Here is a 13,063-nt window from a genome sequence, read left to right as displayed (position 1 = left end):
CATTTGAGTGTTCCAGGAGAGGACGATCAGATATAGCTAGTCAAATCTGACAAAGAAAGACTTCTCTAAGATGGCATAGAATTTTTTTTTATTAAGATTCTAGCTAATGAATGAGAAAAATACTACATGTATAAAAACACATTGGCTGAAATCAATACAAAAGCTTTAAAGCTTCTGAACAAGTGTGTACAAGAAACAAAATGGTCCAGTGTGCCCTACCTACACATTTCAAGTTCATTGGAAAACAGCATTCTTTACTTACTCCTGAAGGCAACTCAAAGAACATGGGATGTTTAACAGAATAAAGCGGTTAAAATGGTCTCTGTTCCCAATTTCAACATATGCCCTATATAGTGCATTAATTTTGACCAGGGCCCATGTGTCTCTGGTCAAAAGTAGCACACTATATGAGGACTAGGGTTCCATTTGGGACACAAACAGATAGACATTTCAAGTCTGTAGTTTAAAGTTTGTAGTTTATGATTTGATAATGAAGCAGATACTACTAATCATGTGCCTCATATCTCCACAGTGGCCCAGCCACCACATGAAAGGTAATTTTTCCACAAATCCGACTATAAATACAGGCAAGGCCTAAAAACACGACCACACACTCCTGAACATTTGAGTAAAACATTTGTTCACACAGGCGCACACACACACAATTGTGATCCGTTTTCTACTCTTACAGTGCAACAGCATGGCAGACAGACAGATAGCAGTGATTTAATATAAATGAATTATGTACACGTTCCTGGGTGGTTTCATCATTTGGTCCTTTGTCTGGTTCAGATAAGTGTCTTTACAATGTCTCCTCTTCAGATCTACAGCAGTAGTTAGCACAGGCTTCTTATCTGTCTGTGGACAAATAATACATACACACATCACATTCATGTAAAGCAGTGTATATGCAGCTGGCAAATGTACATTAATGTAAAGTTAAAACTTATTACACAAACGTTGAATGAAGCTTTCGTAGACACAAGGAGCATGTTAACACAGTACTGATAACATGTTGACATCACAGTAGCAACACGGTACTGATAATACGTTGACGTCACAGTACTGAAAACACGTAGATATCACAGTAGTAACAGTACTGAAAACACGTAGATATCACAGTAGTAACAGTACTGAAAACACGTAGATATCACAGTAGTAACAGTACTGAAAACACGTAGATATCACAGTAGTAACAGTACTGATAAGTCGTAGATATCACAGTAGTAACAGTACTGAAAACACGTAGATATCACAGTAGTAACAGTACTGAAAACACGTAGATATCACAGTAGTAACAGTACTGAAAACACGTAGATATCACAGTAGTAACAGTACTGAAAACACGTAGATATCACAGTAGTAACAGTACTGATAAGTCGTAGATATCACAGTAGTAACAGTACTGAAAACACGTAGATATCACAGTAGTAACAGTACTGATAAGTCGTAGATATCACAGTAGTAACAGTACTGAAAACACGTAGATATCACAGTAGTAACAGTACTGAAAACACGTAGATATCACAGTAGTAACAGTACTGAAAACACGTAGATATCACAGTAGTAACAGTACTGAAAACACGTAGATATCACAGTAGTAACAGTACTGATAAGTCGTAGATATCACAGTAGTAACAGTACTGAAAACACGTTGATATCACAGTAGTTTTTAAAAATGTATTTCACCTTTATTTAACCAGGTAGGCCAGTTGAGAACAAGTTCTCATTTACAACTGCGACCTGGCCAAGATAAAGCAAAGCAGTGCGACAAAAACAACAGAATTAAACATGGGATAAACAAACGTACAGTCAATAACACAATAGAAAATCTGTATACAGTGTGTGCAAATTAAGTAAGGAGGTAAGGCAATAAATAGGCCATAGTGGCGAAATAATTACAATTTAGCAATTAAGACTGGAGTGATAGATGTGCAGATGAGCATGTGCAAGTACAAATACTGGTGTGCAAAAGAGCAGAAAAAAAACAAACATGGAGATGAGGTAGGTAGTTGGTTAGATGGGCTATCAACAGATGGGCTGTGTACAGCTGCAGCGATCGGTAAGCTGCTCTGACAGCCGATGATTGAAGTTAGTGAGGGAGATATAAGTCTCCAACTTCAGTGATTTTTGCAATTTGTTCCAGTCATTGGCAGCAGAAAACTGTAAGGAAAGGCAGCCAAAGAGGGTGTTGGCTTTGGGGATGACCAGTGAAATATACCTGCTGGAGCGTGTGCTATGGGTGGATGTTGCTATGGTGACCAGTGAGCTGAGATAAGGGGGAGCTTTACCTAGCAAAGACTTATAGATGACCTGGAGCCAGTGGGTTTGGCAACGAATATGTAACAAGGACCAGCCAACGAGAGCATACAGGCCGCAGTGGTGGGTGGTATATGGGGCTTTGGTGACAAAATGGGTGGCACTGTGATAGACTGCATCCAGTTTGCTGAGTAGAGTGTTGGAGGCTATTTTGTAAATGACATCGCCGAAGTCAAGGATCGGCAGGATAGTCAGTTTTACGAGGGTATGTTTGGCAGCATGAGTGAAGGAGGCTTTGTTGCAAAATAGGAATCCGATTTTAGATTTAATTTTGGATTGGTTATGCTTAATGAGTCTGGAAGGAGAATTTACAGTCTAGCCAGACACCTAGGTATTTATAGTTGTCCACATATTCTAAGTCAGAACTATCCAGAGTAGTGATGCTAGGCAGGCGGGAGCGGGCAGCGATCGGTTGAAGAGCATGCATTTAGTTTTACTAGCGTTTAAGAGCAGTTGGAGGCCACGGAAGGAGTGTTGTACGACGTTGAAGCTCGTTTGGAGGTTTATTAACACAGTGTCCAAAGAAGGGCCAGATGTATACAGAATGGTGTCATCTGCGTAGAGGTGGATCAAAGAATCACCAGCAGCAAGAGCAACATCATTGATAAATACAGAGAAAAGAGTCAGCCTGAGAATTGAACCCTGTGGCACCCCCATAGAGACTGCCAGAGGTCCGGACAACAGGCCCTCCAATTTGACACACTGAACTCTGTCTGAGAAGTAGTTAGTGAACCAGTCATTAGAGAAACCAAGGCCGTTGAGTCTGCCGATAAGAATTTATTTATTTCACATTTATTTAACCAGGTAGGCTGGTTGAGAACAAGTTCTCATTTGCAACTGCGACCTGACAGAATACGTTGATTGACAGAGTCGAAAGCCTTGGCCAGGTCGATGAAGTCGGCTGCACAGTACTGTCTTTTATCGATGGTGGTTATAATATCGTTTAGGACCTTGAGCGTGGCTGAGGTGCACCGTGACCGCTCAGAAACCAGATTGCACAGCGAAGAAGGTACAGTGGGATTCGAAATGATCAGTGATCTGTTTGTTCACTTGGCTTTCGAAGACTTTAGAAAGGCAGGGCAGGATGGATACAGGTCTGTAACAGTTTGGGTCTAGAGGGGCTCCCCCTTTGAAGAGGGGGATGACCGCGGCCGCTTTCCAATCTATAGGAATCTCAGACGATTCGAAAGGGAGGTTGAACAGACTAGTAATAGGGGTTGCGACAATGGCGGCGGATAATTTTAGAAAGAGAGGGTCCAGATTGTCTAGCCCAGCTGATTTGTAGGGATCCAGATTTTGCAGCTCTTTCAGGACATCAGCTGTCTGGATTTGGGTGAAGGAGAAGCAAGGGGGGGGGGGGGGGGGGTCTTGGGCCAGTTACTGCGGGGGTGCAGAGCTGTTGGCCGGTAACAAAGTACTGATAACACGTTGATATCACAGTAGCAACACAGTACTGATAACACGTTGATATTACAGTAGTAACAATACTGATAACACGTTGATATCCCAGTAGCAACACAGTACTGATAACACGTTGATATCACAGTAGCAACACAGTACTGATAACACGTTGATATTACAGTAGTAACAATACTGATAACACGTTGATATCCCAGTAGCAACACGTTGATATTACAGTAGTAACAATACTGATAACACGTTGATATCCCAGTAGCAACACAGTACTGATAACACGTTGATATCATAGTATTAACACAATAGTAACACATTATAACAGAAAGTGTCTCACCTCATTATTCCTGATTGCTCTCAGACCCTCCTTGATAACCTCCTTTAGATTTCATCTGGGCTTGAACAGAGTTCACCTACACACACACACACACACACACACACACACACACACACACACACACACACACACACACACACACACACACACACACACACACACACACACACACACACACACACACACACACACACACACACACACACACACACACACAGTCATAATGAACCGAAGACTTGGATAACGGTTTGTAACTGCTTGGAATCTTTACCTAGTAGATATGACATAAGGCTCTGTTTTCTGTGTGAGGGTAGGTGGTCAGTACGTACTGATGAGAGCCCAATGCCCATGTCTCCTGAGCCTACGTGTGTTGTGTGAACAAAGTTGGTTGGTTCTCCGATCATTGAACGGTCTATCCTCCGTCGCCTCTTCTGTAAAGCATTAAAGAAATCGTAGTATTACTAAAGGCAACTGTTTTATGAACAGACACTCACACAGGCTGATAAGAAGTACAGAAGATGAGAAGGCCTGGTTCTATTTCAGTGTCTAGCACCTTCACCTTTAGTGTCCACACTTCATAGACTGAAAGGTCAGGAGTAAACTAAACAGTGATTTCTTGTGTGTGTGTGTGTACTCACAGGCTGAGGCTGCTCTCCAATGCAGCAGCTGAAACACACCCAGAACTCAGTCATGCTGACGGCAGCTTCCTCTCTCTTCTCTTTCTTTCTTTTTCTCTCTCTTCAGCCCTCTGTCTTCCTGTTCACTTCACAGCCGATGCCACAAACAGCCGGCGGAAGCAGATTACAGACAGACATACACTCACTGCTGGTGTTTCTGTAACACACACTCTGACACACACCACTCTCCCCAGGGCCTGAACAACACAACCCTGTGGAAACAGAATCAGAAGACAGTTGACATATCTTTGCATTAGTTATGTTAAATATCAAGTGAGATTTGGTGATGGACAGAAGATTTTGTGACCTGGCTATGTAGTCCTAGTAGTAGCATGGTATGCTAACTAGACAGTGTTGCATTGGTAGTTGTGGTAAAGATAAAAAGGACAGAGGTGGGTCTGGAAAAGAGAGAGACTAACCAAGTCATAAGAGGAAGGAACTCGAGCAACATGCGCCAAGCACCAGTAACACATTACTGTACCTGCCTACTAGAGAAACTGTATATTTCCCCTGAAATGTCATCTAGCAAAACTCCCCTTCAATATCACACTACAGAATAGTCCACTGACTAGGAGACTTAGGGGGGACTCAGTGAAAGTACAGCGATGGACGGTACAATAGCATACACCATTTCACATATATTAATTTAGCAGCAGTGGCCCCCCGCCCCATGTTACCCTTACCACCACCGCTGGGGAAAAAAACTCTGACATAGATAGATTTCATCGCAAGTTTAACTGGTCCAGATGGTCGGTTTTTAACATTCAAAACTTATATTATTCTATATTTAATAACATGCTGACACCCAGTCTTCTCAGTTGTAAAACATAGTCTAATAAATTCAACTCTATAATACTGCTACCCATAGTGGAGGATAAACCATGACTCGATAGACAGACAGACCAGCCCTTCATCTTGTGGCCCAGGAGGACAAGACAGTAGACATCTCTCATTTGTTGTCTGTAGTTTCACACGACCACTTTATAAAAATACCCAGAGCGGTGTGAGCTCAGACACCTCTGCCTCACCCTCCACAGATGGTGGTGATAGAGTTAGAATAAAATACTTTTGTTTACTCAGGGAACTAGGCTATTCATTTCACCCTGGAACAGTTGAGACAGACAATGTCATTATTCGATACCATCTGCTCTACTATAGTGTTTTTACAATCTCTACTACAAACTAGAGAAGTCTACAAATCCACTAACTATTTACATGTTTAATTAAAGACCAGGATAGGTGTTGTTGAATAGCTAAAAATACTTGTATGGTCATCAATGATCTAAGGTGTTGTTAATGACATTGAAGCCCAAACAGGTTTAGAACCATTTTTCTCAGATATTAACCAAATGATTCTGAACTGTGGGTTGTATTGATTACAAACAATTCACTAACTAGGGAGGGACCATATTTGTAGTACTGCCACTAGTTCGATAAATTCTTACAGTAGAAGGTACTTACTCTCAATAGCTATTTCATTGCCAAAGTCGTTTAATTGAAATAGGCCAAGAAGATTCAACTTATTTCAGGGTTTCTCTAGCGCAGAGCGGCCTGAAGACACAAGCAGGAAAGAGCGAGGTTGTGGTTTTCAAACTGACAGCTAAGTAAGTTAGCTAGCTAACCTCTAACTACCGGTTGCTAAATCAGTATACTGTACTCTGAAACTTGACAGAGGACCGATTTTGGAAATACATCTACACGTAGCTGTGAACTTTGAAGGTTGGAACTAATTTCAAATAAGATTTAAGTTAATTAGATAGATTTGTGGGGGTAAAAAAATAAGGTAAAGGAGACATACCTGCTGGCTAACTTCCCGAAGTTGCAGACGAAAAAATATCTTCCTGCTTTGCCTTGGCGCAATGCTTTCTGGGATATGGTGTTCAATGAAACATTATTACCTAAAAGCAGACTTATTCAAGAAAAAGCAGGCAATTCTTGCGAAACTCTCGTGCTTCTTTCTGTTGTTTTTTTTACTACTACAAACGAGCAATTTTTCCAATGTTGAGCTAATTTCTTGATACAGTTTTTGTTTTCTATCCTAATGGCGTCTTTTTGTAGGAACTAACTCTGACATGGTTCTATGGACAAAGAGTTTTTGTATTAAGGTCTGTGGTAAACATATGTTTTCTTCTATGAGATAATCATCAGCTAACGTCATATTTTGTGAATTTGGAAGCATTTGTGTAATTTGAAAAAGCACATAAATGCTTCATAATTAATAAAGGAAATGTTAACTGACTAATATTATCTCGTAGAACAGAACGTATAAGACATCCTAAGCCTATATTATCCTCAGACCTTATTTTCGCGTTTATCCCAAAAGCCTATTCTTTCCTCATTCATTTTCGCCATATGAATGGTAAATAATTCCCAGGTTTCAGGTCTACAAGCAGGTGAGCTCGCGTCTTTCTTTTTCCCAACGCAGTTAAGCCAAAACCACGCCCCGTTATTCAGAGGGGGTTCTGCTACGTTCCCATTGGCTAGCTAGCGTTGTCACAATCACAGGCGATCAGTGCAGAGACAGTGGCCTTCCAAGGTAAGGTTGGAAAATGTAATTTAACAATTAGCTGCCTACCATAATGCAGGCCTATTATTATCATGTTTCGTAACATTTGCCCATGTATTCATTTTCAGAGTTTCAATGAGTTGTAAAAATGTCTCAGAACTCTGCTGAATTCCCTCAATTGAAGGTCAGCTAAGTTTACCTAGGCTACTTAACGTTACTAGCTCGGTATTTGAAGTTGTTATATTATCAGGTAAAAGCATATGCTTATTATTCATAATTTCTCAAATATTTGAGCTAATCATTCAGTCGAATACGCTATGCTACAGCCATTGAATCTGACGTTAATGGCTAGCTCTGTCCACTGCATTATTGTATTATATTTTTCAATCTTGAAATACAAGGGCAAATGTTATTAATTAGTGACTGAAATGTCGCGCTACGTGATATTCACTTCCGGACTTGGAGAGCGCTCAACGCGTTGTAGAACGCCTCTGATAACAGGCGTGGTTTTGGCTTAACTGAGTTGGGGGAAAAGACAAGGTGAGGTCTATTAAAGATGCATGTGTAAGTTTTTGTGCTGCCAACGAAATTCACATAGAAATGTGAGTTATAGATTTGTCATCATTGAAAGCAATTCTAACAAGCAGTAGATCTGTTCTATGTATGCCATTTCTATGCTTCCCATTCTTAAGTTTAATTTTTGCATCTTTTACTTTTGGTTTTGTACACCAGCTTCAAACAGCTGAACATACGATATATTTTTTTTAAATTTTATTAAATTTTTTATCCCCTTTTCTCCCCAATTTTCGTGGTATCCAATCGCTAGTAATTACTATCTTGTCTCATCGCTACAACTCCCGTACGGGCTCGGGAGAGACGAAGGTCGAAAGCCATGCGTCCTCCGAAGCACAACCCAACCAAGCCGCACTGCTTCTTAACACAGCGCGCCTCCAACCCGGAAGCCAGCCGCACGCACCAATGTGTCGGAGGAAACACCGTGCACCCGCCCCCCGCGGTTAGCAGGAGTCGCTGGAGCGCGATGAGACAAGGATATCCCTACCGGCCAAACCCTCCCTAACCCGGACGACGCTAAGCCAATTGTGCGTCGCCCCACGGACCTCCCGGTCGCGGCCGGCTGCGACAGAGCCTGGGCGCGAACCCAGAGACTCTGGTGGCGCAGCTAGCGCTGCGATGCAGTGCTCTAGACCACTGCGCCACCCGGGAGGCCCGAACATACAATATTTTTGGTTATTGAAAATATATTTCACAACTGTTTAGATGGTACAATGATTCACAAACTGAAATTAGGAAAATTATTAAGAATTTTCACTACCAGGAAATGGTGAAGCGATTTCTGCATATTGTACCTTTAAAGCGGGTGACAGACAGACAGCAAGGCAAGCCTCATCAAGTCATGTCACTAGTGGTGTCTCAATATTGCCCAGCAGAGGGCAGATCTACTCACATAATTAAAAAAAGTTTGTAGCCAAGCAGAGCAAGGTGTATTGCAATCTCTCACTCACTGTACACAATGACTCCAACTGGGCATAACTTGACTCTGGAACAGTTACACCACGCATGGAGTGTTTAAGTGTATGCCATCACATATAGATATAAGCTGCTTTACTCCTATCATGTGATAGCTATACATTAAATATAGCTAGGTACATTTAGATGTGTAAACTGATGCACAGAACGAGGATTATTTCATCACCAGATGAGATCGTACAGGGAAGAAATCCTGAAACATCTGATAAGTTTGAGGATTCTTTGCATAAGGATTACATGTTTGCATAGGGAATACATCTCCTATCTTCTTTGCCTGATATGTTTGGATTTGCAGTGAGTTGTGTAGCTACTAGAGTGATTAGGTCATTTGAATGTGCTGAGTGCTTTTGTAGCAAGGATGTGTGTGTCTCAAATGGCCCCCTATTATGTTTATAGTGTATTAGCCATTTGGGACATTATGTAACATAAACAGATAGCCATGGCAGAGTAGAGAGGAATCATCAACATTAGTATCCCAGGGGAAATAGGATGAAATGTTAAAGGACAATTCTGCCACTTTTCAACTTCATATTCATTATCTCCAGCACCATTCCAGTGTCTATATATGTGAAAATGTCACATTACTATGATCTGTGGTTAAAAAGATTAGAATAAAGCTCTTAAAAATGCTTCTTTGTGACATCACAGGGAATGATTAAAAGTAAGACAAACAGTGATTTTCAAAACCTGCAACGAGTTTATAGCCAGAGAGAACCCACTGGGCACAAACTGGTGGAATCAAGGTGGTTTCAACGTAATTTGTCAACATATTGTGATGTGGAAAATACATTCGATTTGAAAATAATTATCAACCATTGGTTTGATGGTGAAATTTCATCCACAGGATTATGTCACCATGGTAACCACATTTCAACATAGATTGTCTAAAATATGTTGAATTTGTAACTTTAAAACAACGTCAGATCTTCAACGTTATATCCACAAGCAAATAAAAAACCATAGGCTGGGTAGCACCTCCTTACTGGAGAATGTATCTATCTACAGCTACCATTTGGTCTCCCATCCAGGGTTTTAACCAAGCCCAGCACTGGTTAGTTATGATATTTGTCACTGACTATTACCAATGTGCTATCGTGAGAAGGATTGTTGAAAGCTCTCCAACTAAAAACTAAATAGATTCACTGTTGCTATTGAACCCATTCTAAAGGGTAGGTTTAACAGAGGAAATTAAATGTGACCATAATGTATCAACCATATATCATCAATGATACTATTTAGGACTATGTAGCATTAGCAAAGTCATCAACAGCTATTGTTCAATTCAACTAAAAATAGACAATTCAATAGGCCTAGGGTTTATTATTTCAAAACAAATTATATTTAGTGATATTGAATTGTGTTTGGTTGTCAACGCAACCAAACATCACCATTTGAAGAAGATGTATCTTCTGCTTAGACTAAGTCAGTGGCACAGATGTGACTATCCATCTTCAATTCCAGTTTGTTTTCAAATTAATAATTGATATGTTGGATTCATGTCTCCATCTAAACCAAAGTTAAAGAATAGGACTACATCAAATTAAAGTTTATATCAAGTGTATTTAAAGTTTGATTTAGTCTTATTCTTTCACTTAGATTTTTGGTTGAGATGGAGACGTGAATCCAACATATAATTAATTTGTAGACAAACTGGAATTAATGCCAGACTAAGTCAATGGCACAGATCCATCAGTAGATACATCTCTTTTAAATGTGGATACAATTCAATATTACTTTTGTAATACAGTAAAAGATTCCAGCGTTAGGGAACATCCCGTGCCCCCGTGCGACCACATCTATTTCTATGGGAACAAGCACTGTTCATGACTCAAACTGTTCACACCCCTCGGAGAGAAAATGTTGCAGTTTTAAAGCTGATTTTCTTGCAATTCTATACATTTTGCTATGTATAATGTTTATTCGTGTGATATGAGTGACTCAAACATTACAACAAAATCTGTTGGCTGAGAAACCTAGCTGACATGGGCTAGTTGATCTGGACATTTCTGAGAAGTTATAAATAGCTCTCTAAGGTATTTATTTAACCTTTATTTAACTAGGCAAGTCAGTTAAGAACAAATTCTTATTTACAAGGGAGGATAACTGATGATGCACTACAATTTCGTATTGCACCTTGTGCATTCTACTATTACAACCTTCTAGAGTAAGTTGAAAGCTGGACTGAGTTCATTAAAAAAAGAAATGTGCCCCACAGTTTGGAACCACTGAAATAAATAGCATAAATGTAAGGCTATCTTACAATCTAACCTAACGTTCAACCTTACAGTGAGTAGCACATACATGGCCACATTTTGAGGTTACTGTAACTATACACTTCTTCTTATTCAATCAAATAAAGCATGCATGTTCAAGATAGCATGCATAGGTATTCACAGGTCTGTGGAGATCTTCACAATTGCTGTAATAATCTGTGCAGAATCTCCATCAGCGTTCTTCACTTGCACCATGTACTTTGAATGTAATCTCAACTGTAATCCAGGTCATTTGGTTCTGCTATTAGATGAAGCACAGGAGTAACACAATCTGTTGTATAAATAAACAACATATCTGACATTGTATTCTCATTTGAACTTTGCTGTGCTTTTACATGGTTAAAAGTGCAGTGATAGACATTTTGGTGACAACTAAACCAAAAATCTGACATTGTTTGGTTGTGCTTTTAGATGGTTCCAAGCATAGTGATAACACATTGGAAACTCAACTTTTGGCTCTTTTTGAGTGGGTGAATATAAATTCCAATCTCATTGATCAATGTCTCAACCAAATATTACCCAATTATCCACATTGGAATTACCTGGTGTGCTCAATGGGAGGGGGTTTTCTTGCTCCCCACATCACCGCAAATCTTATAGTGTTTGAAAATCACTGTTTTTAAATTGTTTTCAATTTTGATGATGCCATCGAGTAGAACTTGTTTACTTTATTTTATTCTACAAAATGTAGAAATGTGCCGTTTTAACATATGTAGACACTGGTATTGTGCTGGAGATATTGAAAATTAGGTTGAAAAGTGGTGGAATTGCCCTTTTAAGAATGTAGAACGACATAAATCTGATTATTCAGCAGAGCAAGGCTTAATTTCATTGTAGACTTCTGGGACTGCAAGGTGTGTGGTGTGTGTGTTTGTGTTTGTGTTTTCTGGGGCTCGGCTCAGAAGAGGAACACAAAGACCTGATAGGTCTGTCTAGGAGGGAGGCATTGGGGGGAAACAGAGAGAGGGACAAGCTGTACTGTCATCACTCCCTCACTCGTCGGGCTCCACAACTATATAACAAATTCATGTTACAACTATCACACTGGTAACAATGAATATGGATGGCAGTCAGCTGAATCAGCTCCACATGTCTCTATATAGCAGCATGGCCATGGCATCTGTCCCGCTGCCAGATGTCTACAGTACGTACCAAATGGCACCCTATTCCCTATATAGTGCACTACTTTTGACCAGAGCATTATGGTCCCTGGTCAAAAGTAGTGCACTATATAGAGGGAATGTGGTACCATTTGGATCCCTGGCGTAAACATTGACCATGTGCTGCTGCTGGTTGTTTTGCTGCTGCTTGACCACAGGGTTGTTGGCTGGCCCAGTTTTTGTAGAAAAACACAGTGGGTCAGTGAACTAACTATATCACATGCTACATTCATTCTTGTTAGCATCTGAGGCACTTGTTTATCCGTGAACAAAGAATTGGGAATGTAATATGGATATCAGTAAATCATTATCTTAGAGAGTCTTTATAACACTGTGGAAACAATCCCATATTTTGTGGAAATATGGAACACAGCTCCGTACTACTAGTCAAACATAGAGAACTGATACTATGTACACACATTTGGGGTGTCATTAGCGTGGGATGTGGTAGAATACATTAATACATACATTACATTGGATGAATAAATACTATTCCGAGCTGCAGCTGCATACTACTAGTCAAACATAGAGAATTGATACTACAGTACTATATACTCATTTTTGGTGTGGGATTAGAGTGGGGGGTCCGTGGATGGCTTTTGATCACTTCTTTGGATTCGCCATGTCTTACTCATAGTTGGAAAAAAGTTTGGTCCAAATCGGATGTTAAGTAATATAATTATTTAATATTATATAAATCCTATAAATTAAAATGGCCAATTTGGGTGCAATCAATTATCTTAATTTCTCAAAGATCAAATTATATTTCAACAAAATAATGTTGCAGGAATGCTAATCTTACCTGTTTCTAACAACAAACTATTTTTGGA

At 40.0% G+C, this 13,063-nt stretch overlaps 1 long non-coding RNA gene across 4 annotated transcripts in view; it reads right to left on the bottom strand.

Moving 5' to 3' along the window:
* Positions 1-71: 71 nt before the first annotated feature.
* The window catches only part of LOC120024725, a 29,560-nt gene continuing 16,568 nt past the window's right edge, over positions 72-13,063 (bottom strand). For 2 of the 4 annotated variants that reach the window (XR_005472937.1, XR_005472938.1), the window contains exons 2-5: positions 4,708-4,958; positions 4,399-4,500; positions 4,070-4,145; positions 72-858 (exon numbers count right to left, since the gene is read on the bottom strand). This is a non-coding gene — a long non-coding RNA (uncharacterized LOC120024725). Of the gene's footprint in view, positions 859-4,069; positions 4,146-4,398; positions 4,501-4,707; positions 4,959-6,207; positions 6,300-6,544; positions 6,789-13,063 lie in introns of those variants that run through there. The other 2 variants (XR_005472935.1, XR_005472936.1) reach the window with 2 other exon arrangements.

The sequence above is a fragment of the Salvelinus namaycush genome, chromosome 30 (genome assembly GCF_016432855.1).
Source record: "Salvelinus namaycush isolate Seneca chromosome 30, SaNama_1.0, whole genome shotgun sequence".
Classification (NCBI taxonomy): Eukaryota; Metazoa; Chordata; class Actinopteri; order Salmoniformes; family Salmonidae; genus Salvelinus; species Salvelinus namaycush.
Note: the sequence above shows the minus strand (reverse complement) of the source record. Positions and strands in the feature narration are given on the sequence as shown.